Source organism: Rhodamnia argentea, chromosome 4, assembly GCF_020921035.1.
Source record: "Rhodamnia argentea isolate NSW1041297 chromosome 4, ASM2092103v1, whole genome shotgun sequence".
Classification (NCBI taxonomy): domain Eukaryota; kingdom Viridiplantae; phylum Streptophyta; class Magnoliopsida; order Myrtales; family Myrtaceae; genus Rhodamnia; species Rhodamnia argentea.
In genome coordinates, this window is record NC_063153.1 from 27,768,471 (window position 1) to 27,779,510 (window position 11,040).

Genomic DNA, 11,040 nt, shown 5'->3' on the forward strand with positions numbered 1-11,040 from the left:
GCTCACCCCTAGTATTTTCTTTTCGGAGATGTGCTAGTATGCACATTGAAAGATGGTTTACAACAGTCATTCATAAAATGACATTACTAGGAGCAAATGAGTCATATTTTAAGGAAAAAAAAACATCCACAAAGTCCATCACACTGTTATCATCATTTTTATTAGCGGCATCCTAAGTAGAGACTAAAAACACACAATTGCTCCCGCAAGCGCATGTTCCTCTCGATTTCAATCGCTAACGATGGGCACACTCCGTAAGACGACTGTCTCGACGGTGAGACCGGGGCCGAACCCTAATAGCACTCCCAGCTCCATCCCCTCCCCCGTCGTGGCCTTCCCTTCCTCCCTCACGCCTTCAACTCTCGCCTTGTCTCGCTCTTTGTCCGTCGGTCGCCTTGCTTCTCACGGTCGCGGACTCGTGTCTCCACTTCGTCGGTCTCCTCATCTCGCCTCACTTCTCCATTGATTGCCTCACTTCTCACGGTTGTGGGATCGCTCTCGGCCTTGCAGTCAGCCTTACCTCCTTCTCGCAGTCTCGCTCGGACCCGGAAGTGCCACACCGCTCTCTTGCGGTCGCAGCCTCGCTCTTAGATCACGACGCTCGTCGTGACTCTCTTCCATCTCGCTCACTCACGGCGCTTATAGTTGGCGCTCCCTCATTGTTTGTTTCCATCAAGCTTTTTTCCTTTTTTTTGTGTGAATTTTTATGTTTTCGTTTGTATGGAATTTGGTATAGATGCTTAAGTCAATAGGTTTCTGCAGCATTCTTTCTTGCAAAGAAATTTCAAGTTTTGATTTAATTAAGAAGTAGACAATCTCGTCGGTGATATGATTTGATGCCTTGGTCATGCTGTTCATCTTGCTAAAGAGAAATGCATGAAAGGTGTTTATTAGAATGCCAAGTACGAACCATTCCAAAATCAATATTGAATTAGCACATGCCTGTAAGTTTCCATTGGAGCACCGGTTCCTTGGACCAACATTGGAACCAAATCGAACCGGCGGTTCATTTCCAAGTGTTCCATGAAATCATTGGGAACCCATTGGGAGGTGTCTTGTCCTCATTTTGGGGAATCGGTCCATAGGGGACAATTCTCGATTTAAGGGTTGGAATTGATTACTCCAACTAAAAACTGCAAGATATATCTTAGTTTCTTCATAAAGCTTGTCACATAATTTATAATTGGAAATTAAGAAGTATCCTAATCTTACAAGAACACCCTAATCACATACTTTAAAAGGCGTTCATAACAAGAAAAAAGGGGATATGTTCACGAATTATGGCAATGGGTGAGAAGAAAAGTTTTGAGTTTAAAAGAGAGTAATATAGAGAGGGAAAACAATACAAAGAGCGTGATTTTCTATTTGGTGATCGTTCTCGCCAAGTTTGCTCGCGGTCCCGTGCCCAACCGCCTCTAATCCCGCATTGATCTCGTGCCGGGGTGATTCTAGCTCATAGTGCCCACTGCACGCTTGACACATCTTCGTTATCGCTCTTCGTCGCCGTTGTCTTGCCTGCCTCCTTGCCACAAAAGCTCGCTTTCCGGGCTTGTGTCACGGGCCACGAGATTGTGATCGACCCGCACGGCGACTCGGGCTTCCTTTGGATCGTTGGAGTACCCGAGCTAAGCCTTTCTTTATATTCTTTGTCTTTCTAACCTGGATCGTGTAGAGAGAGAAGGATGATCGAGAGGGAGAGACTGCGGGGAGGAAAGCTTTCTATTTCTTTAGTGGATGATCAAATGAGAAGGATGACTCCCCTTTATATAGTAGGGGGCCTCAGATTACAACCGTAGATCTAGATCTCATCTAACGGCCTAGACTTCATCTACCGACTCCCTAACCACCGACAATAAATAGGAAGGTTCCAGAACATTGCCAAATTACCGACTCGCCCGTCCCCGGAAATCGATCTCTTAAAGGATTAGTTCCAAGAGCAAGATCCGGAAACTAACAGGCAGTCCCTTGAGTGGCCGGAGAGCCCGTGTGGGATAGCATAATTGTTTCGGATTGAGTTCTTGCTTCCGCTCCTTTTTGGTATCAGAGCCATATGCCATTGAAGATAGATTAGTATTGATATTTTAGCGCTCGAAGGTCCGTGATGAAGAGAAACTTTCACCAACATGGAAACTCCACAAGAACAAAGCATGCTCACTCCCATACAACATCAATCTCCACTCTCTCTCGCATCACCCCCGGAGTTATGAAAATCCACTGCATCCAAAATAGACTATCTCTATGAGGTAGCCTTTTCTCAAGACAGCAAGATCTCCGAAACACATCTTCCGCTTATCAACCCATATTCAGCCTTTGCTAAACCCACCTCCTTTTCTCCAATTCGCTCCATCAAACACCTTATCCGACACACTCCCCGCTCCGTTAAAGAGTATGTTCGATCCTCCAAGTTTGACCAACATCATATTCTCGCTACACAACAAGAACGGTTTGTGACGCTCCAAATTCCTCCCGAATTTCCACTCCAATGGATCCAACAAGGGTTCACCCATCTTCATTTCGGAGCCATCGGACTTGCTCTTTCCTTTCATGGCCGTAAAGGTCTCCCCGTTGTAGCCAGAATTGCCCTTTTGGACACACGGTTCTTAGACTACCAGCATGCCCGTATAGGTACAATCCGGACCACTTTAAATCTTTGGGACGGTTTTGTTACTTTGTTTCCAAATTTCAACATGGCACTAGCAGACCCGGGACTATTGTCGGCCTTAAAAGTTCAATCGCAAATTACCGGAGCTCCTTAGACTCCTAATTCTTTGGCTGCTACACTCCATTATCGGATGGTTTATAGGGTCCGGAATCATGCCATTGATCTTAACCATCCCACCTCGGATGATGCCCTCATCATCTCAATAGACCATGACCGGACATCCCGTGTTCATGTTCCCAGGCAAATACCCGTGAGAACAGCTCATCAAACTTCTCCCCGATAGTTGGGTCACCAATTATGAAAAACTTCATCAAAACACAAGGCCGGTTCGGTCTATCGAACCCCGGTTCACCAAGAAGAAAGATGGTACTGTAACCATCAAGTTTGCAAGAGAAAAAGAAGACTCTTCGTCCCTTTTTCCCTCCTTCCCTACTATTCTCTGTTTCACTCCATGTCCATCTGAAACAGTGAGTATAGAAGACCCGGATCCGAAAAAGTTTGTCCAGTCGTTCAACTCTGATGGACGACCAATCCATGCCTTTAAAGATTCCTCAAGTCATTGTTTTTGGGATCCGGAATGTGGCTGTCCTTCTTGTACTTCTCTTGCTGAAGAAGACGACGGACCCTCTTCAAAGAAAAAGAAAAAAAAGAAAGACCCTCCGTACCAACGGTACCTTGACGGTGATCCCACCGTAGGTCCTCTTGGCGAAGATGGCGGAAACCGGCAATACCTTGTTCGGTATGGTACTCCTCCAATACCCCAAATACCCTCTCCATCCTCTTGTAAACCGGAACCCCCAAAATCCTCATCAACACCGCCTCAGAAACCCGTTACCAGCCCCTTTTATAAACCCATCCAAAAATGGATCGGGAAAAATCCAACTTGCTCCATTGATCTCCCAAAACCATACACATGTGTTCCCATCCCCGAACCACTTCCAAGCATCTCGTATGTTTCAACCTCGGCGATTTTCCTCCACTCCGCCCCGAGAGATGAATCTCACTCATCCACTTTAAATTTTCCACCACTCGAGAAAATTCTCGACCCTCAAAAATGATATTATCATGCTCCTAAGATACTCGCACCAACCGAGATTGACCCACATGAAAAAAAGAAAGGTCCGGCTCCAAAGCATAACCTGTTCTCAATTGGCGTACGAGAGAATGCATTAGCCCAAAACGTGGCTCTTGAGAAAGTTTCCACTCAAGTAGATCGAGTTGATCAAGCTTCCACACACATCCGCAAGATGCTTGCGGATTTCCGGAAGAGAGTCTACATGATGGAAAATCAGCGGCTCCATCACCATTACCTAGAAGACCAGACTCCTCAAATAGAGAAGCTAAAGAGGCAGATCCTCATCCTTGAAAATCAGAAAGCTCAACTTGAGTACCAACCACCTTTCTCCTCATTTACTTCCCCTATTCCTCCATTTCCCTCCCATACACGTCCTACTACTCGTTCGTCCCAAGTTTCCAACCAAACTTCTTCAACCCCTTTCCAAGAAGTTCTTGAGACAGTACCTTCAGATTTAGGTATAAACGTACTCGCTCTTCGAGCTCGACTCAAAGCAATCAAGAAGGCTGAAGCTGATGCCGAAAGAACAAAATTCTCCGACATATCATCATCGGTTCCTACTTTTCCAATCCCTCCCACAAGACCGCCGTAACCTCCCGACTCACCTTCACACTCCCCTTCACGTAAACTACCTTCATTCATGGTTTCTAATCCTATTGAAAGTTTCCCGAGAAAACAAATTCCATCCATTTCCACAATCCAAGCCACTGAGCAAGATGATTCCTCTTCAACATCATCTGCACCACCATCAGAAACATCTCCTTCTTCAGAATCCGAAAATGACCCCGAACACATTTCGGACCAAATCCCAACCATTATGATGGATGCGGCAATCCCAAAAGAAGAAGATGAAGAAGTGGAATTTGTCAATCTTAAAACCCCTTCAGATCCAAGTCCATCATCTCGTCCGGCCCATTCCTCATCAAGCACGTACTTTACTCTTGATGATGTTCCTTACCATCGTTGGCCCATAAAAATCCAGGAGTTCCATACATGGCTTGTTGCTAGAAATCTAGTTGAACAAAGCACTTATGAAGTTCTCTTAGAATTCATTAGCAAGTTCATTGGAACCCCGAAAGAGCGGTGGATCTCCATCTCGAACAAGACCAAATTGCTTTTCTCCCGATGAACTTTAATCGGGCTATGCGGGTCATTCACCTGTATTTTGTTGGTCAACCCACCGGTGAAAGAGAACTCAAGCGAAAAGAGTTCTTTGAAAGAAAATGCTGCTCCACTTCTCGAAAGGATCTTGACAGACATTTCAAAGAGATGATTCGACTCTTTTATCATCTTGGAGCAGACATCAATCTTAAACCAATCTTTTTAGCCTCCATTCCTAAAGAGATTGCAGATGAAGTTGATAAACATCTTCAAAGGCCTCTCCTTGAATCCACACTCGGAGAAATACAGCAAGCCGTTCATATTGCCATTGAAGAAAAATGCGGAAGAAAAAGACAGTTCGACCAGTTTTTAAAAGAAAACCGCAAGTATGATAAGAACTGTGAAAGGCCAGAATGGAAGATCAAGTGCACCGTAGATCGTAATGATCCGTCTTGCTCGTGTCACAAGAAGAAAGTTCATTTCAAGAAGTTTTCATTTGCGAAGCCTCGCAGAAGCAAGTGGAAATTCCTCGGAAAGAAATCACGCAGTCATTCTGCAAAGCACCGCAAGAAACCCAAGTCTGACAGATGTTTTATTTGCAACAAGAAGAGTCACTTTGCAAAAAAATGCCCCCAAGCGAAGAAACATGGCGGTTACATGATCCGGAAGATCTCTCAAAACACTGGGATCTCTCTCGGTGATGAAGACGTTGAATCCATCTTCTCCATTGAAGAAGAGCCGTCTCCGGACACCTTGTGTGCTATTGAAACTTACTCTTCTGATTCGGATTCTTCCCCAGGAGATATTCTCTCCTTCTTTCCTCTTGTTGATTCTTTCAGAATCCACTCCCCAACATTTCATCCCCCACATTTTCTGGTCCAGCTTCACCTTCCGTAAAGCACCAAATCCATCCAAGTCATTGCTCTCATCGATCTTTGCGCATTTGCATCCCCGTTAGATACCAAAATCCTTCCGGAAGAATACTGGACACCATATACCGGATATTTCCAGGCAGCCTCGGGAGAAACTTTTGCTACCAAACTGCGTAGTAAACCTCTCACCATTCATATTCTCCCCGGTTGTGAAATCACCACCCAAATCCTTGGATGTCCATCTCATGACAAAGATCTCATCATTGGTTGGGATATTCTTTCTAAGCTCCCACAACTCAAGATAAACCCTAAGGGGTTAAAATTCCAAAAGAAGTTCCAGGAGTTTGTTGAAATCCGGAGACTCTTTCTCATCCAACCGGAAATCATTGATCCCATCTATCAATCTCTCCTTTCTCATTGTTCGGAATCTCACCAGCGGTTTGCTCGGATTTGCTCCAACCCTCTTTGGCAAAATTCTGACTTTTTTGTCAAAATTCCCTTCAAGAAAAATGGAGAAATCAATCCCACCAAAGCAAGTCATTCGGGCATGAACCCGGATCACCTTGCTCAAGCACAAGCAGAACGTGCTCGGCTTCTTTCTCGGGGACTCATCGAGCCCTCTGACTCCCCTTGGGCATGTGAGGCCTTCTATGTCAACAAAAGAGCAGAACAAAATCGTGGAAAGCTACGGTTAGTCATAAATTACCAGCCTCTCAATCTGTTCATCCAAGATGACAAATTCCCATTGCCCCATAAGAACTCTTTGTTCTCCATCCTTGCCCAGGCCAAGATCTATTCCAAATTCGATCTTAAGGCAGGCTTCTGGCAATTAGGAATTCATCCTTCAGACAGATTTAAAACTGGTTTCTGCATCCCTAACCAGCACTTCCAATGGAGAGTCCTTCCCTTGGGACTTAAAACTACTCCGTCCTTATTCCAAAAGGCTATGTGCAAAATTTTCCAACCTATCCTTGCTAATGCCCCGGATCTATATTGATGATATTCTCCTATTTTCCCATGATGAACATTCTCATGCAAAACTCCTTCAACAATTTGCTGAAATTGTGCATACTCATGGCATCATGCTGTCACAAAAGAAGATGATCATAGCTCAACGAGAAATTGAATTTCTCGGCATGCGTTTGAAAAATGGAACCTATTGCCCAGGACCACACATTGCGGAAGATCTCCAGAAATTCCCGGATGAAAATCTCTCGGTTCACCGGATCCAATCCTTTTTAGGAATTGTCAATTATCTCGGAGATTTCATCCCAAAAATTTCTCGGATCCTTTCTCCCCTGCAAAAGATGTTGAAAAAGAATCCTCCTCCTTGGTCACAAAAGCAAACCACTTCCATCAAGACCTTAAAAGAAATACTGCAAAATTTGCCCCCTCTCCGGATCCCTTCCACTGGAACTAGAATCCTTCAGACGGATGCCGGTGACAAGCACTGGGCAGCTATTCTCCTTGAAGAAATTAAAGGTAAGCGAAGAATCTGTGCATACAAAAGTGGAAAGTTTTCGGCAGCAGAAATGCATTATCACTCCACTTTCAAAGAAATTCTTGCAGTAAAAAATGGAATAAAAAAATTTGAATTTCATCTCATTGGTCATCATTTTTTAGTTGAAATGGATATGTCCTCTTTTCCTTAGATGCTCAAATTCAAGCAAAAGCAAGTTCCTCATCCTCAACTCTTGCGATGGGCGTAATGGTTTTCCAAATACTCTTTCAATTCAAAACACATTTCGGGAAAGAAAAATATTTTGGCTGATTTCTTTTCTAGGCCAAAAGAACCTTTTGAATCCATAAACATGTTTATTCGAAAAGAGTTTTCGGGATCCTTCAAAACTCAGAATATGCGTGAACACCAGTGGCCATCACACCCGTAACCACCCGATATCCCTCCACTCCTCAAACAGAATTCCCTCTCTGATAATTTTCACAGATTATTTTGGAATTATCATTATGTCATCTTTAAAGATTATGGTGGATTATTCCTCAAACCAGGTCTCAATTGTGATTATCCGTTCATACTTCCATTAAGATGGTCTTCTACCATCCCTTTCCCTTCTGATTTAAAATGGATGTTTTGATTTATGTTTCACCTCTACCAAGTTGCCATAGAGTTCCCTTTAGACGAAATCATTAAGGTTTTGTCTGATTCCCTTTTGGAAATTATCGGAACCATCCCCGGAAGTTCTTTCTTGATATTCTTACTTGGTTCCAACCCCTTCAAGCATGGAAACACTTGTTCATTCTTCAAAGACAAGTTGGTCGACTGTAACCTTGCGTGACATTACGGTTGTCCTCTTTCATCATCCCTGGTCATTCATTGGACCCTCGGGAGATAAAAGATCCAATGCTGCAGAAACATGCACTACCACTTTCAAACCCGTACTCCAAGATCAAGTTTTCAAGATTCACAAGACGTACTCCGGAACTGTATTTGACATTCCTCATGAATACAGAGAGCTCCAGCGAATACTACGTCAAGAGAATAAGGTTATACCACCCGAAATATGGCCTTACGGCTCGGCAAGCTACTCTTGGGATACACCCAGGACCCATCCTCATGTATTCGAAGCCCTCCAAGAGTACAACAGCAATCAACCAAGCTCCTTCATGGATACAGATATCCAAGTCCTTTGACCCATGGGGCGGACAACTGTCACAAGATCCATACTGCTATCCGCAACCCGTCATGCCTGACGTCCCTTCCTCATCTAGAAGCACCCCGGGCGTCCCTCATGACCTACACTTAGATCAGATTATCTCGGATTACGAAAAAGAGCAGTTATTGCGAGCCTACAGAAGTCAGAAAGACGGCCCCTCTGACTATGATGGACCGGACAGCTCGACTCGGACGACGCAAATTATCATCCCGACCCGGACGGGAGACGATAATACCACCTACTCCACGAGACAAGGCCATGTGCTTCATCGGATATCAGAAGCCCGAAAAGTCGTGTGTTTACTTGCTCCATTTGCTTCCGTTTGTAAAGAGTCAAGAATGGCTGCAGAGTTTGTTTGTATGTGTGCTTAGTTGCAATAATGGCTTCCTCGGAAGTCGGTGTTGGTTGTGTGCTTGTCGGACCTCAATTATGAGGACTCCTTTGTGTTTTCGCCTATATAAGGCTTGTTTTCCCCTTGTAAGGGCCAAGACTTGGCTTCCTTCGTAAATCCAAGTAAGAGTTTGCTTCCCGATGAGTTTCTAAAACACTCCTCTTTTCTCTTCGAGCGGATACTTCTGTGCTAAAATGTCTCTACTTCTCTATTACAATGGTTGGTTCAGTATGCTCTCCACTTGCCACAAATTCTGTAATCATCCGGAAAGTTTATTAGATCTAGTATTGGGTTAAAGCACGTGTAGAGTCCGGCGGGGCCTCTCTCCACTTGTTGATTAACTTCGCAAGTGAGTGCTGGATCTATCCAATATTTGATCGGGATAAACCTATGGGGGTAATAGATAATGGATCCTATGGATCAGAAATCGAAAATAGTAGAAAACCCTAGACAAACCCTAGGGGACCAAGACACAGCAAGTCTTGGGGCATCTCTCGGCCATCCGCATAATGTTTGGGGCATGAAAACCTCGGCCCGTGTCATTCTCCCCCACCCATTCGAGCGCCGTCCTCGGTGCTCTTGTCTCGAGGCGTTTCTTCGCAGAGGAATTTTTGTTTTGGCCGCCCGCATCCTTTACCCGGACCGTCGGCTTCTTTCGGCTTTTGTTTTTGCGTCCATGAGAGCGATTCTTCTTTGGCTTCGGGACTTAGCATTTCTTCGGTGCTTGGACCGCTTCACGAGTCATCAGCCACTCATTCTTTGTCTTGGCCGCATCAATGACTTCCAACTCCGGGAATAGTACACTGATCGGTAGATTGTTTGTGGGTAGCTTGTCGCGACTTAAAAAATAAACAAGTTAATTTTCGGGCTAATGGATTATCAGGTTAATTAATTAACTAACCTAACTCAGACTCTCCCAAGTCCATACCAAATCGCAACTTAAGGTTCAAATAATTAACATGCAACGTGTTTTGAATTTGGAGTCGCCACTAATCATTTTCGGTAGGTTGATTAGAAACCTAAATAAAATAGCGGGAGAAAACTATCTTATTTCCGCGAACCGGAGATTTTGAATTCGGGGATTTGGTTACGCTAGATTACTCTAACGCCCTTTCGGTATCATTTTCATGAAAAATATTTGATTTGGCAATTTTGATGGATTTTACTTGAAATTCAAAGATGCAATTTTTTTTGGTTTTTTCTTCTTTTTTATGGGGATGTAAAACATTGAACTTTGTACGATATACACCCTGGGTGATTTAGCAAGAAAGAAAACGCAGCCAATCACGAGTATTTACAAAAATAAATTAACATGTAATAATGCTAAATTTTGGGACACGTGGCATGTCTAAAATAAACAAACAAATGTTCACTCCAAACGATTACATTTTTGTAGATCGAGATGGAAAAGATTACCTTCTATTACACAAAATCTTACTCACGTACACGTTATGGCTTCCTTCAAGATCTCGGAGTTGGAAGAACGTGGCTATCGTCGAAAATGACAAGCAGTGGCGTTGTTGGATGGCGAGAGGCGAAGTACGTGTCGGGACTCGTCGAAAATGATGCTCGACTAAAGCTCTTTTCTTCACTCTCAAATTTTCTCTTCCGATTTTTCTCAAGAACTCTCTTTTTCCTCTCTAAAGAATTTCTCTCACAAACTCTCTCAATTCTCTTCCACCCTCTTCCTCAAAACTCTCTCAATTCTCCTCCTCTTTTATAGGCAAAGTTCTCCATCCTTCATTCTTCATCTTCACTTCCTCACCTTCCATTTTTATCTTCTCTTCTTCATTTTCATTTCTTCACCTTCCATTTTCATCTTCCCTTCTTCATATTCATCTTCTCTTCTTCATCTTCTCTTCACCATCTTCCTTTCATTATCTTCTCTTCACCATCTTCCTTTCTCCATCTTCTTTTGGTATTTGCAATGCAGTCCCTGAAGTTTCAAGTATTTGCAATACGATCCTCGAAGTTTTAAGTATTTACAATACAGTCCCTGAAGTTTCAAATCTTCTCGGTGTATTTTTCCATCCCGTGCCTAGTCTAGACGCATGCTAAATTAAGTGTTCTGCTTGCCCAATTATATGCCAATGCAATGTACGCTAAAAATAAATATGTGAGATGATTTTTTATAATTTTTATGCAAAAAATAGATTAGTCAAAATTTAGGCGTCAATAGCTCCCACTTTTCCTTTGGCATCTCCAAAGATCCGGTCTTGACGCTTGACTTGGGTGGCGACTCAGCACTTGCTTTCTTCTTTTCCACG